Consider the following 27,787-nt stretch of genomic DNA (forward strand, 5'->3'; position numbering starts at 1 on the left):
GAGACGATTTATTAAATGTGATGTGACCGTTCTTATTTGTAGTTCAATGTAGCAGAAATAAACGAATAAATAATTTTTTTTTGCAAGGTATTAGGAAGTGAAGCAGTGGTAGTTGTTGAATAATATCAATACCTTAGATGATACTTTAAGCAAACCAATTTTATTTGATCTGTGCAGGGAATATCCTTAATACAATTTATAGTACGTTTATTGAGGATATTATTATATTTTCTTTTAATTGTGATTACTTGTTAGAATTGAGAAACTCCAAAGCTTCTGTGTATAAAGACACTTCAATTCAATTCAATTTTATTTGTATAGCGCTTTCTACAATAGACATTGTCTCAAAGCAGCTTTACAGAAATATCAACATGGTATACAGATATTAAAGGTGTGAATTTATCCCAACTGAGCAAGCCACTGAGTGGCGACGGTGGCAAGGAAAAACTCCCTAAGATGTTTTAAGAGGAAGAAACCTTGAGAGGAACCTGACTCAGAAGGGAACCCATCCTCATCTGGGTAACAACAGATAGTGTGAAAAAGTTCATTATGGATTTATATGAAGTCTGTATGGCCTTAGGAGCAGCCGTAGTCCCAGCAGTCTGGAATTAGAGAAGATTTGAGCTCCATCCAGAGGCAGAAAGGATCTGGATCTCTAGTATCTCCATAAATTCCTGTGGGGCTTGGCAAAAGGAGAGAGGGAGAAAAAAGATTATTATGACTGCGAAGTAGTAAAATAGAATCTAGTCAGCGTAGGCTTGAGTAAACAAATACGTTTTAAGCCTAGACTTAAACACTGAGACTGTGTCTGAGTCCCGAACACTAATAGGAAGACTGTTCCATAACTGTGGGGCTCTATAAGCGAAGGCTCTTCCCCCTGCTGTAGCCTTCACTATTCGAGGTACCGTCAAATAGCCTGCATCTTTTGATCTAAGTAGGCATGGCGGATCATATAAAACCAAAAGGTCGCTTAGATATTGTGGCGCGAGACCGTTTAGTGCTTTATAGGTTAATAAAAGTATTTTATAATCAATGCGAGATTTTACTGGGAGCCAATGCAGTATTGATAATATCGGTGTGATATGGTCGTATCTTCTAGTTCTAGTTAGGACTCTAGCAGCTGCATTCTGGACTAACTGGAGCTTATTTATATTCCTACTGGAACATCCAGACAGTAAGGTATTACAGTAATCTAATCTAGAGGTGACGAATGCATGAACTAGTATTTCCGCATCATGTAGTGACAATATGTTTCTTATCTTAGAAATATTAATGAGATGAAAGAAAGCTATCCTAGTAATATTATCTACATGAGCATCAAATGATAGGCTGGAGTCAATAATCACTCCAAGGTCTTTAACTACTGTACATGATGAAACAGAAAGACCATCCAGAGTAACCATGTGATCAGAAAGATTACTTCTAGCTACACGTGGGCCTAATAAAAGTATTTCTGTCTTATCAGAATTAAGTAAAAGGAAGTTATTTAACATCCAACGTCTAATGTCCTTTACACAATCCTCAACTTTACTAAGCTGCTGTCTGTCCTCTGGCTTCGCTGAAACATACAACTGTGTATCATCAGCATAACAGTGGAAGCTAATTCCATGTTTACGAATAATTTGACCTAGGGGTAGCATATATAAAGTAAAGAGCAGTGGACCTAAAACAGAACCCTGTGGAACTCCAAAAGTAACCTCAGTACGCATGGAGAAATCACCATTTACATCTACGAACTGATAACGATCGTTCAGATAAGACCTGAGCCAGGAGAGGACTGTTCCCTTAATGCCAACAACATTTTCTAATCTATCAAGGAGAATAGTGTGATCTATAGTATCAAAAGCTGCACTAAGGTCGAGTAACACAAGCAGCGAGACACAACCCTGATCAGAGGTCAGTAGAAGGTCATTTATTACTTTAACTAACGCTGTCTCTGTGCTATGATGAGGTCTAAATCCTGACTGATACATTTCATGAATGTTATTCCTATCTAAGTACGAGCATAACTGCTTTGCTACAACCTTTTCTAAAATCTTAGAGATGAAGGGGAGATTTGATATTGGTCTATAGCTGGACAATTGAGACGGGTCAAGGTCAGGTTTTTTAATCAGGGGTTTAATAACTGCTAATTTAAGTGATTTAGGTACATAGCCAGTGCTTAGGGAAGAATTGATTATATTTAAAAGTGGTTCAATTACTCCTGGACAAATCTGTTTAAACAAACATGTAGGTACGGGATCTAGTATGCAAGTTGATGAATTGGCTGAAGAGATTAATGTAGCTAGTTTGGTCTCTCTAAGTGGAGCAAAACACTCTAAATTTGAGTTTGACATTTGAGTTTCAACCCCAATAAATGCACGTGTGTGTGTGTGTTTTAAATAATGTCTAGTATGGTTTTCTATGTATTTTCATTAAAGAAACGTGGACAGTCCTTAAGTGAAATTTCATTGTGCAGTTTCAGGGAGTAAAACGTTGCAGCGCCACAGACATTTTAACAACAAATGAAAGATTCCCATTTCATTTCGATAATGCAATATCACCCGAGTAGGGGTGCTGATATTCAGTATACCGACATGATTTGCGAGTGCAATATTGCTTTTATACAACAGTTCTGTAAACAAACAATTAATACAGTGTAAGTGACATTTTTGGACACAGTGGCCAAATGTTCAGTTTATTTGTATTCCGCGAGCAGAAATGGGTCCCGAAGAAACCACACACACTTTATAATTCTTCAGCTAGCTGGCTAGATACTGTTATGTCCTAGACTAGGGACGATCAATGATAGTATCAGGAGTATAGACTTCGAGATGGCGATCACGTAGGACTATTTAAATGTCTGTTGGAAAACGTAGTGCATCTCCGCTGCAGTTCAACACATGCACACGTAGTTTACATAATGAAAATTTTATAATAAGCGTAGTTATCGTTAATAACTTCTTAGATTATTTAGACCACTGCTTGTCAACCGGGGGAGTGCAAATTTTTTCAAGAAAAACACAGACAGGGCATCATTTGGGTATTTTATTGCTTTTCAAATAGAATGTGTATAAATGGAAAAACCCTGCGTTCTCTCTCCCTCTGCATTTTCTCTTTCCTGGTGAGAGGCGGAGCTTAGCCTGCCTTTTATCTAGCTGTCAGTGCAGACCAGTGTTGCCAACCTGGTGTCTTTCTTTTCAGACCCATTTAATGACTTTTTTTTTTTTTGCAATTTTTTTTAAAAAAAAGTACCTAGTAACAAATTTAGCGACTTTTTGGACAAACCTTAGAAACTTTACAAATGTTGCCAGTACTGTCCTTTAAGCATGAGGTCTTGCTTTCCCGTTCCATTTGCACCTCTCTGCGTCTGCTCTGTTCAGTGAGAAGCTGAGAGCCGGAGATTTAGCAATGTCATGGATAACGAGAAACGCCCTTTGTCCATATTTACATCATTCATATGAATGTTTTAGAACGTAAGACGAATGTAATTCAACATGTTTTACATGTAAAATAGTCCACGTTATTACTGCCTGGTTCTCTTGTTCAAAGTAGTTATAGTGTTCAGAAACATTTTATATCATTCATGTTCGATAACTGTCCGTTGTATAGTTTTATAAAAAATTAAGTTATGAAAAGTAATTAAAAAAGTAAAAATACACACAAGCAAAAAAATCTATCAAAAACAGATTATATATGTATATATAATGTTTGTATATGTGTCTGTGTGTGAGTGTGTGTGTATATGTGTGTGTGTGTGTATGTGTAATATATGTATATATGCGTGTGTATGTATGTGTAATATATATATATATATATATATATATATATATATATATATATATATATATATATATATATATACACACACATACACATATATATATATATATATATAGTGGATGGCTAGATAGATTTTATATAGAATAGCTAATCATTATACCTGGTCTCCTCCAAAATTGGGGGGAGAGGCAAAAGTTTGAGAACCTCTGATTTAGGCAGTCACGATTTCAGTTTTGCAAGCGTTCTTGATCTTGTTAACGGGGTTAACAATAAACCACTGTAGGAATGGTTTGAACGTCTCAATAGCAGTGTGTATTTGTTCAGTTGTTATAATGTCACATGAGCCTTTTTTATATAGCAGCCTCATAGTGCACGCATGTGCTTCAGTGCACGGATGCAGTTGGGTAATTTGGGGAAACGCTGGTGGAAATCTGGTAGTTCACCTGTTGTTTCACGCTGTGCTGCTCGGGTAAATTGGCATCTCCAGCTGCACGCTTGCCTCAGCAACCTGTCTCTCTCATGATCTTTTGGACTCCTCTAAACAAACTCTGATGTCTGCTCTGTGTTGGTTCTGACTGAAGCGTGAAACTGGAAAACACTTGTTTGTTCTCTGGTTATTCTTCATTCTTGCTATTTCTCACCCCCTCCAGTTCTCTGTTCACCTATGATCAGTTAGCATTTCTTGGTTCTGTTAGCACTAGTGGACAATAGAATTTCTTTGCTTCTGTTTAGGACCTCGGACTCGGACCTCCATACCTGCAGCATGTGTAACTTACGTACCCTAGGACTAAAAAGCAAGCAGTGGAATAAAACTGACAGTTACTTGTTAATATTGGCTATACTACATAATAAATATCAGGAAAAAATGCTTATTATTGTATTTAGTATGACCTTGAAACATGTTTTAGAATATTCTTATTGCAAAAACATCCCAAATATTTTCATGTTATTCGAAGGCCGTGTCACTTGCTCCTAGCTAGTGCTTGTATTTCTGCGAGTGTGAGCTATAACAAAGCTGATAAAGATGAAGGATGTCAGTCTCCAAGGGCCCCCCTGTAGCCAGCTAATCTAACTGTATCTCGAACACATACTTGTGTGTTTCCTAAGTCTCTTCCAAAACAAGCTGTTGTAGTATCAGCTGGGCATCTGCAATAAATCCATCTCAGTCAGCCATGAAATTGCTGCTTCGTGTTAGTCAATAGAGGGAAATGAAGATAAAGGGAATGAATGGAGGACCTCGTTGAACTTAAGGCGCTTGTCTGTGTGCATCTCTGTCTCCGTCAACAAGCTCATTCACTGGTGTGTTAATGAAGGGCGGAACATGGCTTTACACCTGGGTGCGAGCCTCCATCTGTGCTCAGACTCGACGTGCCTCAGTGCTTCATGCAGGTATCTGCTTCCCTTGGCTGCTTCTTTGAACGGCAGTATGATTTCTTCATATACACTCACACACACAGACGTAAACTGCCAGTGCTGCATTCTAACTGTAACTGATCATGGCTTTCCCACATAACAATGCTGTTTATACTTGCTAAGATTTGTGATGTCTGTAGGCCCAGTTCGTCTATGTGTGCCTTCCAGCTACTGTCTCGTCTCTAGAGCTGCAACAACTAATCGATAAAACCAATAATAATCGATTATGGAAATTGTTGTCAATGAATCTCATTATCGATTAGTTGCATTTATTCATTTAGCAGACGCTTTTATCCAAAGCGACTTACAAATGAGGAAATACAAGCAAAGCGATATATCAAGCAGAGAATAATACAAGTTGTGCTACCATACAAGATCCATTAATTGAGTTCCAGAAGAAGCAAAGTGCACAGAGTAGAGGTGTAATTTCCAGAGTAAAATTTATTTATTAATTTATTAATTTATTTATTTTTATGGGTTGGTTAGGTCAGGGGTTCCCAAACTTTTCCAGGGCAAAGCCCCCCAAATGACCTTAACACTTGACCGAGGCCCCCCTTTTGCAAGACGTCTTTAAAACACATTAAAAATACAGACTTCGAATATATCCCCCTTTTTTTTTATTAATAATTACAGCTTACATCTTTACATTACATTAGGAATTGAGTGTGTGTTAGTATGTGTGTGTGGTTGTCTGACAGTGAGAAAGAGAAAATCATGTATTTATTTATTTTCCACACCAAATTGTTGAGGCCCCCCAGACACTCCCTGGCGGCCCCTACTTTGAAAACCACTGGGTTAGGTGTTAACAGAAGAGGTGGGTCTTTAGCTGTCTTTTGAAGATAGTGACAGATTCTGTGGTCTGGATTGTGGTTGGAAGTTCATTCCACCACTGAGGAACTGTTAGTTTGAAGGTTCTTGAAAGGGACCTGAGTAGGTACTACTAAGCATTGGTTGTTGATTGATCGCAGATTGCGTGAGGGAACGTAAGCCTTCAGGAGAGAGTTGAGGTAGGAGGGTGCTGTTCCAGACAAGGTCTTGTAGATGAGCATCAAGGCCTTGAATTTGATGCAGGCGGCTACAGGAAGCCAGTGGAGGGAGATGAAGAGGGGTGTGACATGGGTTCTCTTGGGCTGGTTGAAGACGAGGCGTGCTGCTGCATTCTGAATCATTTGAAGGGGTTTGATGGAGCTGGCCGGGAGGCCCGAGAGTAGTGAGTTGCAGTAGTCCAGTTATGAGATGACAAGAGCCTGGACTAGTAGCTGTGTAGCCTGTTCGGTGAGGTAGGGTCTGATTTTCTTAATGCTGTACAGGATGAACCTACAGGACTGTGCAGTTGTTGATATGTGGTCTGTAAAGGTCAACCTGTCATTGAGAATCAACCCAAGGTTCCTGGCCATCCTGGTTGGCTTGAGTGTGGTTGAGTTGAGCTGTACAGTGACGTTGTGGTTGATTGAGGGACAGGCTAGGATGAAGAGAAGCTCAGATTTTGCCAGGTTGAGCTTAAGGTGGTGTTCACTCATCCAGACCGAGATGTCCGAAAGGCACGCAGAGATACGTGCAGAGACGGATGGATCGTCAGGCTGGAAGGATAAATAGAGCTGCGTGTCATCAGCATAGCAATGATATGAGAAATCATGAGACTCAATCACCTGCCCTAGAGATGTAGTGTAGATAGAAAAGAGCAGTGGACCCAGAACTGACCCCTGTGGAACGCCAGTTGTGAGTTGCTGAGTTTCAGAAATCCCTCCCCTCCATGATACCTTGAAGTATCTGTCTGAGAGATAGGATTCCACCCAGCACAGAATCATTCTGGTGATGCCCAGGCTGGAGAGAGTTGACAGGAGGATCTGATCGTTCACAGTGTCAAAAGCAGCAGAGAGGTCGAGTAGGATGAGATGGTCTGCGCACGGCACCGGGTGCGTTTACTCACTACGTTACTTCTGTTCCGAAAACAGGCTTCGGAGAGTAAATACTAAAAGTTGTGTCCCAAAGGAAGTACTATACACTTACACTATGCACTGTATACTGTACTGTCTAGTGTATGAATTTTAGAAAGGTCACATCGTCTCAAAGGAACGCGAGCGTTTTTTTTACTAACCGGAAGTATAAGCTGCTTCCTAGTCAACGGCGCATGATGTCATACGCACGCAATGTAACGCTGCTAGCTTTAGCAAATACCTAGAGTCACCGACAGTGACTTTCTTCAGTTTACTGTTTATATACTTAGTTTATTTTATATATACGTATTTATGCGTTATTTTTTATGGATGCACAAAAAGCACTGAATTAAACTACAATCCTAAATGATTAACATATTCTGATGTGTGTCTGTGTGTATTGGGTTCTTTTCAGTCTTGTATAATTGGACAAGCAGTTGTGTAAAGTTTAGTCTGAAGTTTATATTTGTAACACTCTGTTTGTGGATTTTATTTTTAAATAAACAAAAAAACGGTACTGAAAGTTTGCCCACCCCCCATCCGATTATTCGAAAAAGCAGTTGGCCAACTAATCGATTATGAAAATAATCGTTAGTTATATGTACTATTTACTGCAGATGGTTATGGTTTACTCTTGCACTAACGACTTTTCAGTTAAGCATGTGGAAAATGAAATTGAGCGGGATGAAAGGCAGTAAAAAAAATAATTCGCCATTAACAGCATTGATAATACTACTTCTTCTCTGTCACGAGTAGAAAATAGTGCATTCTAAACAGGCGAACGAAGGCGCATACATAACCGGTCAGAGCTCATGTGGCTGCATTTAAGAGCTGGAAGTCCTGAATCAACAAGCGATGTGTTTGATGTATTACCGTGCCCGATTTCAGCTGCGCAGTTTCGTTCATCCTGGCCGTTTCGTTCACGCACCGAGCATTTATTTAGCCTGCTGTTCAACTCCCTCCGACGGCCCTCTTATTACATTTAAATGTATCACACTTCATGTTCTTGCCTTTCGTTTTTTAATTTCATTTTGGAATCATTTCAGCATATCAGCAGCATTTTATCAGTCGGTCCCTCAGGTTGCAATTAGGGAGCTGCGTTAAAACGCTTGACATTTAAGAGCACTCTGGTTTGTTTATTACGGCGATGCACTTGGTGCTGTGATGGATAGCACACGTGATGACTGTAGACAGAACTGTCATTTTTAGCTTTGCAAAATTCTTTTGCATGCTCGTGCAACATGATGATTGGGGAGAGCTCGTCAACAGTGATTAGTCATTCTGCGCAACTAATTTTCTAGCCATTTTCTGTCTTATTTACTGTCTAATATGAAATCTGGGCTGTGGTATTTTTCCCCTCTGTCTATACTGACATACCGGAAGCAAGTTTAAAGCTTTCACGCAGGCTTCACGCTCAAGATGTTATACACAAACAGACCGATCTTTTTAAATGTCCGAGAGAGTTTCAGCTCACTTCTCCCTTCAGAAGAAAATTAATTCGGTCCATTTCACACTGTATGTGTAAGCAGTGTTCTTCAGTTCTCATCCTGGTGTCCTGTGTTGTGTTTATTGTTCTTGGTACTGGCTCTGTGCTTTTTTTCAGAACATCTACCTGTAGCTGACTGAAAAGGAACACGGAGGGGCAGGGGTTGGGGGTCTTGTACATGAGCTTATACAGTATCTCACAAAAGTCATACACCCCTCACATTTTTGTAAATATTTGATTATATCTTTTCATGTGACGACACTGAAGAAATGACACTTTGCTACAATGTAAAGTAGTGAGTGTACAGCTTGTGTAACAGTGTAAATTTGCTGTCCCCTCAAAATAACTCAACACACAGCCATTAATGTCTAAACTGTTGGCAACAAAAGTGAGTACACCCCTAAGTGAAAATGTCCAAATTGGGCCCAATTAGCCATTTTCCCTCCCTGGAGTCATGTGACTTGTTAGTGTTACAAGGTCTCAGGTGTGAATGGGGAGCAGGTGTGTTAAATTTGGTGTCATCGCTCGCACACTCCCTCATACTGGTCACTGGAAGTTCAACATGGCACTTCATGTTAAAGAACTCTCTGAGGATCTGAAAAAAAGAATTGTTGCTCTACATAAAGATGGCCTAGGCTATAAGAAGATCACCAAGACCCTGACACTGAGCTGCAGCACGGTGGCGAAGACCATACAGCGGTTTAACAGGACAGGTTCCACTCAGAACAGGCCTCGCCATGGTCGACCAAAGAAGTTGAGTGCACATGCTCAGCGTCATATGCAGAGGTTGTGTTTGGGAAATAGACATATGAGTGCTGCCAGCATTACTGCAGAGGTTGAAGGGGTAGGGGGTCAGCCTGTTAGTGCTCAGACCATACGCCGCACACTGCATCAAATTGGTCTGCATGGCTGTCGTCCCAGAAGGAAGCCTCTTCTAAAGATGATGCACAAGAAAGCCCGCAAACAGTTTGCTGAAGACAAGCAGACTAAGGACATGGATTATTGGAACCATGTCCTGTGGTCTGATGAGACCAAGATAAGCTTATTTGGTTCAGATGGTGTCAAGCATGTGTGGCGGCAACCAGGTGAGGAGTACAAAGACAAGTGTGTCTTGCCTACAGTCAAGCATGGTGGTGGGAGAGTCATGGTCTGGGACTGCATGAGTGCTGCCGGCACTGGGGAGCTACAGTTCATTGAGGGAACCATGAATGCCAACATGTACTGTGACATACTGAAGCAGAGCATGATCCTCTCCCTTTGGAGACTGGGCCGCAGGGCAGTATTCCAGCATGATAACGACCCCAAACACACCTCCAAGACGACCACTGCCTTGCTAAAGAAGCTGAGGGTGAAGGTGATGGACTGGCCAAGCATGTCTCCAGACCTAAACCCTATTGAGCATCTGTGGGGCATCCTCAAACGGAAGGTGGAGGAGCACAAGGTCTCGAACATCCACCAGCTCCGTGATGTCGTCATGGAGGAGTGGAAGAGGACTCCAGTGGCAACCTGTGAAGCTCTGGTGAATTCCGTGCCCAAGAGGGTTAAGGCAGTGCTGGAAAATAATGGTGGCCACATAAAATATCGACACTTTGGGCCCAATTTGGACATTTTCACTTAGGGGTGTACTCACTTTTGTTGCCAGTGGTTTAGACATTAATGGCTGTGTGTTGTTATTTTGAGGGGACAGCAAATTTACAAGGTTGCACAAGCTGTACACTCACTACTTTACATTGTAGCAAAGTGTCATTTCTTCAGTGTTGTCACATGAAAAGATGTAATCAAATATTTACAAAAATGTGAGGGGTGTACTCACTTTTGTGAGATACTGTATGTATGTATGTATATATGCGACTCCTTGCTGTGAACCCCAGTTAACAGGCTTTAAATCATTTAAATTGGAATGAGTTAATGCAGTTTTATATACAGGTTACACTCATGTTTAAATAGCTTGTTTATTTCAGTTGCACACATACATGTAATGAAACTTTAAAAAAAAAAAAAAAAAAAAAAAAAAATTTATTTTTTTAGTAGCTTGGTCGTTTCATATTAAGGATTTGAAAGGAAAACAAGCCAAAACAAATCCATAAATTAAGGGGGAAAAATAGACTAGCTATTCAGTGAGGAAAAAGAAGGCGGTGGAAGTGTTTTGGAAGTGAAGCAAGTGTGTTTTTATATGATGCTATGCATTGCTGGAAGATTTCGTGTGCTCCGCCCTTAGGACGTGATCCTTCACTGTTTAATCGACATCTTCAGCTCACTGTGAGCGTCACCTTTTATGGAGTTTCGCTGTCAAGATATTTTAAGTGTTAAAGTAGATAAATAATTGTGAAATAATTTAATAAAATGTCTTATTGGGATAGGAGTTATTTCTTGATAACATTGTAACATAGCATTTAAAGGAATTGACTTATTATACATTTTTTTTGTTTTTAATAACAAGAAAATTACTGACCCTGATCTATAATTAATAAGTGCTTAGCTGCATGGAGGCCAGCTATTTCTTTAGCACCACATACAACCAGGAAAACAAAGGGAACACATGGCAGCTTGAAAATTATTTCTGAATAATTCATGCCTGTAGTGTATCCATACAAAAGAGGTTGTTTGTTGTTATTTATTGTGGCACCTATAAAAGGCAAAATTGAGAGAACTGTCTATAAAAACAATGTGACCATGTTTAGGGATACATCTGATCAGATGTTCAAATGATGACAGCATTACACATTGAGTGCATGAAATGTGATATATAATAAAAAAAAAAAATCATTACTTAGCTACTAAACCTACTTAGCTACTATTTTGGATGTTGTGCTGCTGCTGTTCGGCTCCTAGCTAGCTAGGATGTTGTATGTCCAGATTGTATTCAGACTACACATGTACAGTTTCAATCAAAATTATTCAACCCCCATTGCAAATCAGTTTTATTGTCAAAATTTACAGACTTTCAGGTGTTTTGCAATGAACAAATCAAACAAAAGTAATTGAAACAGTTCAACACAATGAATGCTTCAAGTGATTTCCCCAAATTCAACTGAAAATGCAACTTATAATGATTTCTCCAGTTTCCCAATTATTCAACCCTTCATGGCAAGTATCTTTAGTACTTAGTAGAGCACCCTTTTGCTGTTCTGACCTGCTGCAAATAAGATGCATAGCTTCTGGCAGAGTTCATGAGGAATCTTAGCCCATTCCTCATGATCAATGGCCTCCAGTTCAGTAATATTCTTGGGTTTGAGTGCTGCAACCGCCTTCTTCAAATCCCACCAGAGATTTTCTATGGGGAAAATAAAAGCCATTTGGAACAAACTTGAACATCATTTTGTAAAGCTGGTAATATTGTTCCACAACCGCTGACACTTATAATATGGAACAAGCATCTCAGTTATATCATTTATAATAATCGGCTGTAATGTCAATTATAATAATCAACAAATGGACTAAGCAGCCTATGATTATCCTCCAGCTTTCATTTAGGAGCTGCTGTTCACTTAGTCTGAATTAGTAAATATGGAGAGGCAGGTAAAAATTTCATGAGCGCTGGGCTTTTACCTGAGGGAGCATTTAAAAAAACAACAGAGTTTATTTGCTACATCACAAATTTCAGCTGTTTTATTCAATGTAAGTGTAAATGTAGTATTATTATTTATAATGTTGGACCTATATTAATAGGTAGGCTGACTTGTTGCTAAAGAAATCTGTTTCATTCAGCATTAAAACAGTACAAGGAATGTTAGGAGCAAAATATCCATCAGTTGTTTCTTTTGGAAAAGGACCGTTTTTGAAGGGCCGTTTGAACACTTTTTAGCACTTCAGTTTGGAGCGAGCTGACAAATGGCTGCCGTTGGCGTCCCAATTCAAGTGCCCTCCGTAGGGTTCGTCACGCTTGAATGAACTAGTGTAGTGTAGTGAAGTGAGCTTCAAAGTCTCGAGTACTTGAACACTCCTTGAATGTGCGCTGACTTATCACTTGTTCTTCTACAATTCGCTTAATGTAGTTTAATATTCCTAGAGAGGTCTCTAAAATGTAAAATTGATATATATATATATATATATATATATATATATATATATATATATATATATATATATACAGTGTGTGTGTTAATTATAATCATATATCTTTTTTTTTTTAAATAGATTAATTTAAGTTAATCACTGGATTATTGTTTGGCCCAAAAATAAAAGCCTCATCATTCTCTAAAGCATATTTTGGATACGAACCAAAATGCTGTTTCCGTGCTGTGAACTTGGCTTATTACAACACTCAAATGTACAAAGGAATTCAACAGCTTATGTAAATCAGCACTTAACATTATGCTAACTCTGGTAATAAAAACACACCTGGTGCATATGGCATGGGGCAGCTGACTTCAGTCCTGTTCTGCTGAGAGGAATTTGTGGTAGTAAGGCATTAATTTACTGACCCGTCTGTAAGTTTTGGAACAGCAAGGCCAATTCTTTTTTTTTTCCTTGTCATTCCTGCTATACATTTAGGTTTTAAATATAAAAAATTGATCATAGATCATAATTGAGATGATTGATCATAATTTCAGCTCTCATTTCCTGATATTTACATCCAAATGTGTTAAACAACTTAAAATATGGCGTCTTTGGTTGCAGACCACCTAATTTTTAGGTGAGCAAAAAGTATTGGGACAGATCCACTTTTAATATTTGGTTGCATATGCCTTGCTTGCAGTAAGTACATCAATAAGTGCTGGCGACACACTGACATTACCAAACTCTTGCATTCTTCTTTTGTGATGGTTTTCCAGGCTTGGCTACTGCAGCTTCTGCAAGAGAAAAATATTAAATGACTGTAATTGCAGCTATTTTTGCAAATAAGTTCTAATTCAAACATGAAGCGTTGTATGAACACGCTGAGATTGCACAAGTGGAGGGAAAAAGGTTCACTGTTAAGACCCGCTTGAGCAGTGTACTTTCAATTTTGGCAGATATCCCAAGTGCACTGTGCCCAGTGTAGCATTTCTAAAATGCAGCTGTTACCTAAGGTTTCTCGTCTTTTTTTTACAGTAAGCGCTCATTTTGGGGAAAGATGGCTCGAGAAAGCTACCAATTTGATCAGTGAGTATAGTGACGTAGACTCGAGAAAAAAGAGGAATCGGCCACTTATTGAACTTTCAGTTCTCCAACTCTCAAGCTCAACCTAGTTTGTTCACTAGATCCCTCCCTCCCTTCCTTCCTCTGAACATTCCTTCCTCTTGTGCTTGCTTGCTCAGCGTCTGGATGCTTCCATAACTCGACCCATCCTCCTACATCTGCACCCAAGTGTGTGAATGTTTGTGTGCCATTTGTCCACTGCCCATGTGACTGCGTGCTGTGTTTGCTGGTGTGTGAGGAACTGAAAGGCTAATGGGATTATACTCCATTTTAACAGTGCAGGATTTCTAGAAGAAACTGTGTCACTATGATGAGAGAGCAGGTCATAGTAAGCATGTAGGGAATGCTTTACAAAAATTAACCCCCAACCCTGCCCATTTGAATTTTGTGTTAAATGATCACTGTGATGCAGTGGAATGTAGGTTGTAATGTAATTTTTAAAGTTTTGTAGCACCTGAGTTTAAGTTATATGGACATGTACACAGAATGTGGAAGGCTCATGGAACAATATATAATAAAATCAGCATGCATATTATTGGCTTTATATTTTTGCAACAAAAAAGAAAGTCAGTTTTAATGATTGTCAGTTCTCTTGGCTTCAGGGAAGACATTTACTTCACTTACTTCCCCATAAAATAAAAAAAAAGGGATACCCATCATAGAAAGGCTTATTCGTGCTAAAGGCATCGCGCCGTTTTAAATGCGTACCACACATGTGAAACAATACTTGATTTCGTCCTATAAATTCATATTTTTTCAGGGTATTCATTGACATTCTGACCAATTAGTTTGTTTGGAAAGAAGAGGTGGTGACCTAATGGTTTTTCCTCCTTTTAGGCATGGTCATGAAATGCAGGCGTTTGATTGCCAGCATCGCTACTTTTACAACTTTGTGATTTGAAATTTCACTGTGCTGAAAGTTTTTAAATTGATCCCTGGATTTTAAAACATTTTGATATTTGTGATCTTACCATCTTTTTTTTTTCAAATCTTTTATTCTTAACTTTGAGCAGCATAGTGCATATCTATAAACTTTGCTAACTGGAGACAGCTTTCACTTCTGATGTTGAGCCTGGCAAGACTGGAACTAAGATGGGAAGTTGAGAGTTTCTTTAAAGAAGGTTGATGGAAATTCATCTGCGTGGACACCGGAGGCGAGGTAAGCGGCCCCTCTGAATTAATCCCGAGGTTTTCGGAATGGCATTGATGCTAGTACTCATCCAAATGTTCAGTGTGTGTCTGGAGTGGCTCTTGGTGATTTTACTGACACCACCACAATGCTGCCTCTTCACATAATATGTCGGTTTCCCTCTTCAATCCTTCAGTACTTTATCACTAGCGGGGCTTCAATTGTAAGGGGAAATGGAGTCGCCTCCAGCTTGGTCTGAGTGCCTTCCTGGCAGTTTGTCTGGTTTATTAATAAAAGAGTACCTTTGAGTTTATGAAGTCCTTAAGAGCAGGCTGCAAGAGAAGCTATCATTTTTTCACCAAAATATTTTATTGACACTTTATGGCAAATGCATTTGATGTTTTGAGTTACAGAAATAGTTTGCAGTAACAGAAAATTGAGAGTGAGCAGTGATAGAACATTTGGCAATATATGGTTCGGTGCATAATGTTCAATACAAACTGAAGGTTTACAGTAGGCCTGAAACAATTCAGCAGTATATATAAAAAAAAATAAACCTGATTATTATAAATTAATGGAAATTAAATTTTAAAATGGCAGAGCATGTTACAGAGAATACAGTACTAGAAATATGGAAGTAAGGAAATGCTTTTCATTACACTCTGATGTTGGCCTCATGATGTAACTTGTATTTTCATGTGAGTAATATTTCTATTTGTCGCCATTTGCTTGTGGGAATGTGAGAAACGGTGCAAGCACGATGTATCGGGTTGAATCGTCTTTATTAACTGCCATGTATTGCGTTGCACTACCTTATCTAGTTTTCAGGCTATAATTCACATTTATGGTTATATTTCCTGCACCGTCAGAAAACATTATCTTGTGATGCTTTTGGCCCAATCATTGGTAGTTTGTGTGGCAGCTTGATGAGTTGAAAATGACTGAACATGGTCTCGAATGATAGTCTAGAGTTGATTTTTCTTCAATCATGAAACATGTGCGTTACGCATTGATGGGCAGACAGTAGCAAAGCAATTTTTTTCCCCACACATTACCCTTGATTTAACACTACATTGTTTCAATTTCATAGCATACACCATATATCTACTTTAATATAGCTCGAGTGTTCACAAAAGCAAGGATCCCCCCAAAAAAAAGAGTTGCGTGATGTGAGCCAGCAGATATTTCTTTTATCTTTATTTTGAATTTGTCTGAATTGAGTTTGAATTGAGCAAATCAGGGCTGGAAATTTAAGACGTGTAGTGTGTAGAACCAGTAAACAAAAATGTACAGAATACCATTCTTTTTTTTACGTCGGTGCAGGTATCTCATTTGGTTGACCAAAGCACTTAGTGTATTCTCATCATCACAGTTGATCTGATAAATGTCGGTAATGTTGTACTGCGGTTATTGACCTGTTAAATAATTGGGCCGAGTTAAGAGTACTGTAGTATTAGTTGATTGAAATGCTGCTGTATGTTACCAGTAGCGGAAGTCCTGTCCTTCTCCTAGACCACTATGTGTTGGTAATTATATCCCTACAGTGTAGTATAGAGAGTTTCAACAGCTAGTTTAAGAAATTGTTTTTACCATCAACTTGACTAAAAATAGGTGTGTAAACTTTCTTCCAGCAGTGCCATGTCATGCTCTAATGTGCAAGTAGAAGCCATACAGCAGAATTAAATGGCTTAGAATCCCTTGCTTAAATGGACAAAGCACGTCCATTCATTTCACCATGATGTTCCTTCTTGTCATTGTGAGCAAAACCACTTGATGTATTGCTCATTTTATCGTTACACCTTGTTCCCATATCTTTTATTTGAATTCTAGTAAAAAATAATAAAATTTGTCTCCATGTCACGAATACACTTTATCTTCTCTAGATCAGTCCCTTTTGTGATCTCAGAAATTAACGTAAAATCAAGCAAAATGCTGCAATATTCGGAGGAACTTGCAAATTTTTAGAATTACCACAGATTTGGTCCAAGATGCGCCATGCGACAGTCACGATACGCATTCAGCCAAAGCCTTCTTCGATTCACATGCGTCAACCATGAGTACAGCTAAAAGGTCTCATTTACCAACAAATATCACTGCTGAAGACAATGTCATGCATTTGCAGTTTAACCAATTCGAGTAGTTTTCCGCAAAAAAAGCACAAAAAAATTCTGCAAGTTGCATCACAAATTTTGGGAAAAAAGCTGCAGCAAAATCGAGCCTTTTTGACCGCAACAGTGACCAAAAAAACCCTCAGCGAAATCCTTATAGCATTCCTATGACTGTGGGGAGAGGAGCAGATCCTGTGTCCCATGTGTAGCTGCACTGCAGTAGTTCAACTACCAGCTATTAATAAATTGCCAATAATGACCACTTTCAACAGAAATTATGCTTACAAATGGCTCTTTGAAAGGAACTGTTTTTCATAGTATCCTTTCAAGCGACTGCAATTTATCAGCCTCTTTAACATTTAGCTTGCATTGCTGATTGGTATTCTACATCTACAGTGGCCATGATTTGGTAAAAAAAAAAAAGACTGCTTGTTTCTTTGTTTTAAGCTGCAGATTTTTCCTGTAACCTGGCAAAAGGGTTGATTTTATTTATTTATATATTTATTTTTAGTGAAAAGGGAGCTACTATGTGAAGCTGTTTGCAACCTTGTGGGGAATGGGCTTATAGCAGCCATCAGTAAATGGCAGACTGCACTTCAAACGTGAACCAAGTGATGGTTTTAACAGGACCCTGAAACATTTCTGATAAATTTGCGACAATAAAGAATGATTAATCCAGAGCCATGAGCGCAGAACAATCATATGTGTACTTCACTTACAGTGAGGGGAAAAAAGTATTTGATCCCCTGCTGATTTTGTACGTTTGCCCACTGACAAAGAAATGATCAGTCTATAATTTTAATGGTAGAGTTATTTGAACAGTGAGACAGAATAGCAACAAGAAAATCCAGAAAAACGCATGTCAAAAATGTTATAAATTGATTTGCATTTTAATGAGGGAAGTATTTGACCCCCTCTCAATCAGAAAGATTTCTGGCTCCCAGGTGTCTTTTATACAGGTAACGAGCTGAGATTAGGAGCACACTCTTAAAGGGAGTGCTCCTAATCTCAGTTTGTTACCTGTATAAAAGACACCTGTCCACAGAAGCAATCAATCAATCAGATTCCAAACTCTCCACCATGGCCAAGACCAAAGAGCTCTCCAAGGATGTCAGGGACAAGATTGTAGACCTACACAAGTCTGGAATGGGCTACAAGACCATTGCCAAGCAGCTTGGTGAGAAGGTGACAACAGTTGGTGCGATTATTCGCAAATGGAAGAAACACAAAAGAACTGTCAATCTCCCTCTGCCTGGGGCTCCATGCAAGATCTCACCTCGTGGAGTTGCAATGATCATGAGAACAGTGAGGAATCAGCCCAGAACTACACGGGAGGATCTTGTCAATGATCTCAAGGCAGCTGGGAGCATAGTCACCAAGAAAACAATTGGTAACACACTACGCCGTGAAGGACTGAAATCCTGCAGCGCCCGCAAGGTCCCCCTGCTCAAGAAAGCACATATATATGCCCGTCTGAAGTTTGCCAATGAACATCTGAATGATTCAGAGGACAACTGGGTGAAAGTGTTGTGGTCAGATGAGACCAAAATGGAGCTCTTTGGCATCAACTCAACTCGCCGTGTTTGGAGGAGGAGGAATGCCGCCTATGACCCCAAGAACATCATCCCCACCGTCAAACCTGGAGGTGGAAACATTGTTTTAGGGGTGTTGTTCTGCTAAGGGGACAGGACAACTTCACCGCATCAAAGGGACGTTAAGCACATTAAGGTCCTGGAGTGGCCTAGCCAGTCTCCAGACCTTAATCCCATAGAAAATCTGTGGAGGGAGCTGAAGGTTCGAGCTGCCAAACATCAGCCTCGAAACCTTAATGACTTGGAGAAGATCTGCAAAGAGGAGTGGGAGAAAATCCCTCCTGAGATGTGTGCAAACCTGGTGGCCAACTACAAGAAATGTCTGACCTCTATGATTGCCAACAAGGGTTTTGCCACCAAGTACTAAGTCATTTTTTGCAGAGGGGTCAAATACATATTTCCCTCATTAAAATGCAAATCAATTTATAACATTTTTGACATGCGTTTTTCTGGATTTTTTTGTTGTTATTCTGTCTCTCACTGTTCAAATAAATCTACCATTAAAATCATAGACTGATCATTTCTTTGTCAGTGGGCAAACGTACAAAATCAGCAGGGGATCAAATACTTTTTTCCCTCACTGTACCTGAGTCAATCAATCAGTGTTTATAGTTTAAGTGGTTACAGTGTGTACTGGAACTTGGGTTGTACTGGATCTATTCAAAGCAAACGTGTCTAAGCATTGGATAGCAGCGAACATGCATGAAAGAATGGGGTTTTCACATTAAAACCCAATTCTTCACAAACAATGATTTTGCCCACCACATAACTGATGTCACGAAGCACATGGAAGAGATTGAAAAGGAAACGAATGAAATGCAAAGGCAGTTATGAAGGATGACAGCATGACTTCCTCCAAAAAAAAGAAAAGTCAATGCAGGAAATCGAGGTTTGAAAGATGAATGAACGACCGATGTTCATTCTTCTTGCAGCATGTACTAAACCACTTTATGTTCTGAAACCATTTCAGTAATTATGATAATTATGATGATGATAAAAAATCTAAATTAAAGCTGCAAGCAGCGTTTAAAGGGGCCAAGCACCAAAGGCACAGCAAGAGCAATGCACAGCCTGAAGAACACAAAGAGGAGCAATAGAATGTACGTGAATGAATTAAAGCACAGCTGAGAATAAGATTGAACAGGAAATGAACAGAACAGAGGCATTTATTTTTATGCCAAGACGTTGAAAGTTTAGTGCAATGCTGAGCAACAAAAGAAAGGAATGAAATGATGCATTACACATTCTTTTAAGAACTTGCACCAAACCCAGGACCTTTAGAATTCACGCATATTGCTCGGCCCAGGGCGCCACACCGATGATGCACATTTGTCTTGATGAGAGCTTCTAAGGTGAGAATGAGCACACAAGAACCATTAGTTAGAATGTTAACAGATACTCCATCATAACTTTTGAACAAAGATGAATATCAAAATTCTGTTGTCATTTTTGTGTGCTGATCTGGTCTAATTTTGGTAAGGGTTTTTATTTATTTATTTATTTATTTATTTATTTATTTATTTATTTATTTAACAAGAGACATTATACCTCTAGAACACTAGGTGTCGCTGTATTCAAATTTCTCAGATACCTAGAGGACATGCTATGAATGATTCCTACCAAATTTTGTGCCAATATGTCAAATATTTTAAAAGATATTACAATGTATGTCAAATTTCAAAATGATGGACAGGCCAAATTGGTATCCTCGCCATGACCCACTGAATCTGGGGACACCAAGCTAGAAATTTTCTGACGAAGTATTCAGAAGTTATAAGCAAAAATATAAATTTTTCAAATCTCATGATCTGTAGGTGGCGCTGTTCTCAAATTTGGCATGGACCCTTGGATCATGGTGCTGGTGAAAGTTTTGCAGTCTAGGTCACGGCAAAATAACATTAGGATAGTGGGAGTTCCAGAGGGGCTAGACACCTGTACAACTATTGCCGTAGCCGCCTTGCTGAAGGAACCGTTTGATCTGGAAAAGGAGACGGTTTTGGACCAATCCCACCAGACCCTTCAACCAAAGCACAAGCCTGGTGAATGACCACGAGCTAGTGTGTGCAGAGTTCATTGTCACAGTGACTGTGTTGATGTTTTACGCCACGTGAGAGAGCTCCAACAGATTAAAGTGAGGGATTTGACCGTTTCAGTCTTCCCGGACCACACTGCCAAGTTAGCCCAGGCCCGGGCCGCATTTAATGAGGTTAGGCGTCAACTTCGTGGCATTGAGGGTGCTCACTATGGAATACTTCACCCAGCACGGCTTCACATTACATATAACGGTGTTCAGAAAGACTTCGTTTCAGCGGAGGAAGCAGGGGACTATGTTAAATTCTTGACATCTGGGTGAGCTGCATCACCTACGACAGTGGTGTCTCCTTTTTTTTTGCACTCAGGCTTCCAGCTCTACAGTATTCTGATTTGCAGTTAAAATATTATTGTTGCATTACTTCTAGATTCTGTGGATTCACTCATCTTGAATCTACCATTGTAATAATGTGGTCCGCTGTTTTGATGCTCTAACTAGGTTAGTGTTGTTTCTGTTTGTTTAAGTTTGTTAGAGTATTTTTTCCTCAGCTGTACTTGCTATACTGTTATGTTATCTGTATTTTGTCTAATTTGTAACAAGTCTTTAAAAGATAACATATTATATTTGTCATTGCATGCAGACTGTTTATCAGACTTGAAGGCTTTTTTGAAACAGCGTTTTAAAATGAAAACAATCCTCATCCACACTACATGACGGTATACGCATGTCACATGGCCATTCATGCAAACTGGGCAAGCGCCTGCAGGTGTAAATGGGAAGGTGGTTGCTAGTCACCAGCAGGCACAACAAACCAGCGTTCCATGTAGGGCTTACGCCACTTGAAATGAGATTTGTTGCCAATTTCTCTAATCATAGCTTGCCTCTTGCGCATGTAGGCAGCTGCAGTATTATAAAATACAGAATTGAACTGCACAGTGGCTGCTAAGAATGACCACAAAGTCAGCTAAGCTTGCAGTTCAGTCTCCGTGTTGTGTATACGGTCAAGTTAGCGTAATGGTCATATGGTAGGGGCTTGACGAATCAGGGAAGGATGTGCAATGATCCAGAAGACCCAATCAAGGAGCGAATGTGGGCAGCCACGCCTTCGTTTTCAAAAGTCTTCGTTTTGGTCTGTTTACACTGAAATACGAGCCCGGAGTTTTCAAACTAAAACGGGGTCTTCAGCAACTGTACATAGAACACAACACCAGGCATATCTTCAGGGTGGGCCAAGGCCAAAATAATAAACAAAAGAATTCTCTGTTAGAGAGCTAGTTTACCTAAAAGAAAAATAACAAAAATACAAATGTACTTCCCTAACTCCCTAAGCCAAAAACAAAGAAAAAAAAGGACCCCTCTCCCAAAGGAAATGGCAGCCACACCCCTACTACCAGTAACCAAGTGAAACATATATACAGTGGTGATTATAATACACATAAACAGGTACAGGAAAAACTCTGTCAGAACCAGGCAAAAGTCAGAACCAGAACAGCAGTCAGAACACAGAATACTTATAGCCACAAGGGCAAGCAACACGAACCAAACACAACCTTTAAATACCAAATCACACGTAACCACCTCCAACATCCTCCCTCTCTCTTCTCCTCTTCCTCTTTAAATTGGTCGCCATTCAGTGATGTCATCATAGGAGGCGGGAGCAAGGCAGGCTAGGGCAGGCTGGAAACTCTGGGAGGGAGTTTGGACCTGCACACAAAATATGGCACAATACGCACAAAAAAAACCTTCCCATCCCAAAGATTAGCGGGTTGAAACAAAGCGAAAACGTACTAGTGTAAACAGGGCCTCAGTTGTTTTCACATTATGGACAACTTTTGGTTACTACGGGAAACACTGCTGTCTCATTTGTTCTTTTTTTATATGGCGACTTTGGGTGTGGGGGTGTGTGTGTGTGTGTGTGTGTTTAGGGGTTTGTTGGGGGGAAGGTGTCCCACTTCGGCTCTAATTGGCTGTCTGTATCCCTGTGGTTTATTTTATTTAAATGGTTAATAGTAATATGGATCCCAGCACAGCTGGGAGAGCACACCTCTAAGACTTATTAGTTGGAACGTCAGAGGTATGGGTAATCCTGTCAAGAGGTTTTTACACATTTGAAACGTTTAAACTCTGATATAATATTTTTTATTTACAGGAGACACACCTTGGTATTAAAGATCATTATAGGTTACACTACCCTTGGGTGAGTCAGGTCTTCCACTCGAACTTTAATCCGAAGGCAAGGGGGGTCGCTATTTTAATTGGAAAAAAGTCACAGTTTGTGTCCACTAATGTTATTGCCGATGTGAATGGGAGATATCTTATAGTTGCTGGTACCCTAATGCATGTTAGTAAATGTATATCCTCTGAACTTTGATGATGTGGAATTTGCTAATATATTATTGAGCAACCTCCACTTTTTAAATACACACCCGTTGATTTTCGGTGGGGATTCAAACTGCGTTTTTGACCCAAACTTGGACCGGTCTAACCGCCGTAATCTGAATCAATCTGCTATGTCTAAAACATTTTCCGATTTTGTGTGTCAGAACGGTCTTGTTTGAGAGAACCTTTCTTAAAAAGTTTTCTTCCTTCTCCCAGGTGCATCATTCCTATTCAAGGATAGATATTTTTATTTTTTTTTATAGACAGTACTCTTAATACTTACGTAGTTTCTTCAGACTATTTGGGTATTGTAATTCCTGAGCATGCGCCTCTACAACTAGATATTCAACTTTTCTTTTAAACGTTTGTGTTTATATATATATATATATATATATATATATATATATATATATATATATACATATATATATATATACATACACACACACGCACACACATATATATATATATATATATATATATATATATATATATATATATATATATATATATATATATAAATATAATGTGTGTGTGTGTGTGTGTGTGTGTGTGTGTGTATATATATATATATATATATATATATATATATATATATATATATATATATATATATATATATATATATATATATATATAATAAACGTGGCCCACCACCTTAGAGGTAAAGAGATTTAACTTTCTTCTTGTGGCAAACAATCATTTTTGCAACTTTTACTGATTTTCTTTTCTTCATTCAGAATGACTCCACTTCTGATTCATTGTGGAGACACTTAAATCCTATCTCAGACGGCAGATTATTTCTTACTCCGCTCTCTCTAATAAAAGGCTAGGCTTAATGAACTCACATCTGCGATCAGTAACCTCAATCATAGATATGCGCTGAATCCTTCTCCAGAACTACTTAAACAGCATCTTGACTTACAAGCAGAATATAGTCTTATTTTTACTAAAGAGGCTGAGCGCTTGTTATTATGTACTCATGGTTCATACTATGAACATGGCTACAAGCCAAGTCGTTTACTGGCACATCAGTTACAGCGACAGGCCACTTCCTGTCCGATACCTATTATTAAAAACACTTACAATATTGCCACAAAAGATCCCATGGAAATCAATGCTACTTTTACATAATTTTACTCTTCACTTTATAAATCTAAATTTCCTACAGACAATACCAAGCACCTCCATTGCTTGGCCCCTTATAATAATAAATGCGGCAACGTGAAGTGCCATTATGAAGCAAAGCATAGCTCTTTTGGGCAAACTATATCCACAGAAGGGCATGCAAAATAACCGAACTGAGAACACTGGTTACCAGTGTAACCGTGGTTCTGTGAATTCCGGATGTCCACCAGAGACGGTGCAACAGTAGTAGTGGTTGATCGTAGCACCAGCTAGATAGGTTGAGAAAATAAATACCAACGAAGTCGTGACGTGAGCTGAGCAGAGGTGTGATATAAGCCACTGCAGCTCAGCACTCCACCTTGGAGCGTCTTCTCTTACACTCCGAGTGACCGGGAACTCTGGTGGTCAACTGGAATTCACAGAACCACGGTTACGTTCGTAACCAGCGGTCTGTTTCATTCCTCATGACTGCCCGAGATGGAGTAGTGGATGACTCATACCAGAAAAGTCGCGAGGAGTAACTCGCCCGAAAAGACCAAGGGTCACTGGCGAAGCACAGCCGAGCTCACATCCTTCGATGAAGCAACGTTGACATTATAGAATCTCGCAAAGGTGCAGGGAGAGGACCATGTCACCGCAGCGCACATGTCACTAAGAAAGACAATTCTGAAGGCAGCCCATGAAGATGAAACAGTACTGGTGGAATGGCAAGTGACTGACCATGGGTTGCCATGGGTTGCCGGGCCTGCTTGTACGTTAAGGCAATAACTACCCACCATGACAGCCTCTGTTTAGACAGAGGGACACCCTTCTTAACACCACCATAACAAACAAACAATTGTTCCTACAGTCTTAACTGCACCATAGCCGCTACTTAGCACCTCAAGGCCCATATGGGGCACATTAGCAGAGAACGCTGCTCAAGGCCCGTCAGCTGGAAGGAACACAGCTCTGTGGACTGATTAATGAACTGGTGTAGGAGCACTTTATGAAGGAAGGCCATGAAGAATTAGGCCAGATCCGGTACCCTCCTGTTTCCATCTCCTGCATGACTGACTCACGGACAGAGCGTGAAGCTCACTGACCCTTTTTGTAGATGCCACAGTCAGAAGAAAAGCTGCCTTCAATGACTTCCATCTAAGACTTGCCCCCTCCAATGGTTCAAAGGGGGATTGGCAAAGGGACTCCAAAACCAGGGGTAAACTCCATACTGGATAACGGGGAGAATGAGCCGGATTGAGGCGCCTTGCACCCTTTTAGAAACTGCAAATCAGGTTATAGGAGCCCAAAGATGAGCTATCCACAGGTGAATGGTGTGCTGAGATAGCCGCCACATAAACCTTTAAGGTGGAGGCTGCTCTACCACTATCCAAAAGACCTTGTAGGAAACTCAAAACCATAGAGACCGCACATCGTACAGGGTCAAACCCACCAGTCTCGCACCATGTACAAAAAGACTTCCATCGATAGGCATAAAGTGCTCGTGTGAGTAGCCCTCGCATTGAGAACAGTGTGAACGACCGAAGGCTCACAGTCTGTTAAGAGGGGGTCAGCCCCAGAGGCCAGATCCATAACTGTAGACTGGCTGGGTTCGGATGCCAACTGCGGCCATCCAGCTGAGACAATAGATTTCTCCTGAGGGGAAGCTGCCTCAGTCTGTCCCTCAGCAAGGTTAGGAGCAAGGGAAAGCCATGGGCTGGACAGCCACCGTGGTACAATCAGAAGCACCCTGTGTCTTCCTTGAACAATTCTGTGAAGTGTCTCCCACAGCAGAGGAATTGGAGGAAAAGGCATACAGCAGACAATCCAGCCAATCGTGTGACAGCGCATCCTGCCCCAACGGACTGAAAGTTTCCATCTGGGCAAACCACAACAGGCAGTGAGTTGTGCTCTCCAAAGTGAATAAATCCACTTCCACCACACCGAACTCCTGCCAAATGTTCTGAACTACATCCAGGTGGAGCCTCCACTCGCCTGGATGAAGCCAATTTCTGGACAGAGCATTTGCAGCCTGATTGGCTATCCCTGGCAGATAAACAGCTTTCAGTAATGCAAACCGTGGGAGTGACCAGGTGAGGATATTGTGAGTGAGCCGTAGCAAGGTTTCTGACCTCGTGCCCCCTTGGTGATTCAGAACTGTGATTGTGATGTGATCCATGACCATTCGCCGCAGACACCCCTGTGGTTCCAAACTGCTCCCCAACCCTTGAGGGATGCATCGCTTGTTACCACCTCCCGACGAGAGGGAACATTCCCCAACGGAATGCCTGCTGTCAAAAATGCCAGTGAAGTCCACCGTCAGAGGACACATGCACAACTGCGAGTCACTACAGATCCGCTGATGACATTGGGTTGACTACTGGGTCCAGTAGAAGGCTGTTGCTCCACACCTGCAGGGGCCACAGGTGAAGCAGTCCCAGAGGAATTACAGAGATGTAATGTCAGCATTCCGATCAGCCTCAATAACATCTCATACTGGTGAGACGCCCCTAGACGAATCTGGGCTAGAATATTTAAGATCTCTGTTGTCCAAGACTGAGACAGAGGCTCGCATTGTGGATGAATCGATCATCACCCAGATGAATGTGATGGATTGTGTGCACAGTGAGCTGTTTGCCTTGTTCACCAAGAGACCCAACTTGGCAATGTGGCTTAGTAGCAGCTGAGTATCGTGCACAGCCTGGTCCCTTGTCTGAGCGCAAAGCAACCAATAATCTAGGTATGGCAGAATCCGCAAACCCTGGAACCACAGGGGTGACAGGGCAGCCTTTATACACCTCGTAAACACTCGAGGGGCTAGAGAAAGACCAAAGGGTAGGACCCTGAACTGGTAAGTCTGGTTTCTGCAGCTGAAGCGTAGGAACTTCCTGTGATGCACAGCAATAGGAACCTGAAAATATGCATCTGTCAGGTCGACACTCGTGAACCCTCTCTTTCTCCGTCACTGACCGAAGAATGTCGGTTGTACGCAACATGCAAATACATTATGCAAATCTCCTCAAATCCAAAATTAGCGAAAACTCCCATCCCATTTTGGAAGCAGAAGATATATCGAGTAGAACCTGTCCCTCTGAACCAAGGGGTGAATCACCTCTATTGCCCTCTTCTCTAACAAGGAATGGGTCTACACAACAGTCGGGATGCATCCCGAAAACGGTGTCGGAACTGCAGTGTGTATCCGTTGTGCAGCATCGCCAAGACTCAGGGGTCCAACACTGTGCTCTCCGAATAACTCAGATGACGTATTGTGAAACATCCGACCACCGGCCCGAGTGCCTCAGGCCTTGAGGCTTCGGCTTTTTGAAGTTGTGGGAGGATGTTGACATGGGCCCCCTGTTGCACGACAGGGGTTAGGGTGACTATGGGAGTGACTCACCTGTACATCCCCGGACCCAGGAAATTGTTCCTGGGCCTGGAGACAGTTGGAGGGCTTAGACACATCTGGACCAAAAAGAAATCCTGGAACGATGGGAAGCTCTCTCAAAGTCTTTTTATAATCCTCTGACAGCCTGGCTTGAGCAAGTCAAACCTGCCTGCGGATGGTCAAGAGTGTTGCAGTGAATCTGTGTTGATGTGATGAAAAAACTTCTACCTAATCCGAAGGCGAGAAAGCGAAAGAAATGGAGCGCTGAGCTGCAGTGGCTTATATCACCTCCGCTCAGCTCACATCACCACTTGACTTTGTTGGTATTTATTTTCT

At 40.6% G+C, this 27,787-nt stretch overlaps 1 protein-coding gene across 4 annotated transcripts in view; it reads left to right on the plus strand.

Annotated features, from left to right (window-relative positions):
- tjap1 (tight junction associated protein 1 (peripheral)) overlaps nucleotides 1-27,787 on the plus strand; it is a 95,679-nt gene that overhangs the window by 17,885 nt on the left and 50,007 nt on the right. Inside the window, exon 2 of one of the 4 annotated variants that reach the window (XM_053620766.1) lies at nucleotides 22,730-22,777. The exons of 2 other annotated variants lie outside the window; for them this stretch is intronic. The gene's annotated coding sequence lies outside the window, so the exon portion shown is untranslated. Of the gene's footprint in view, nucleotides 1-12,777; nucleotides 14,879-22,729; nucleotides 22,778-27,787 lie in introns of those variants that run through there. One more of the 4 variants, XM_053620767.1, reaches the window with a different exon arrangement.

Source organism: Ictalurus furcatus, chromosome 3, assembly GCF_023375685.1.
Source record: "Ictalurus furcatus strain D&B chromosome 3, Billie_1.0, whole genome shotgun sequence".
Lineage (NCBI taxonomy): Eukaryota > Metazoa > Chordata > Actinopteri > Siluriformes > Ictaluridae > Ictalurus > Ictalurus furcatus.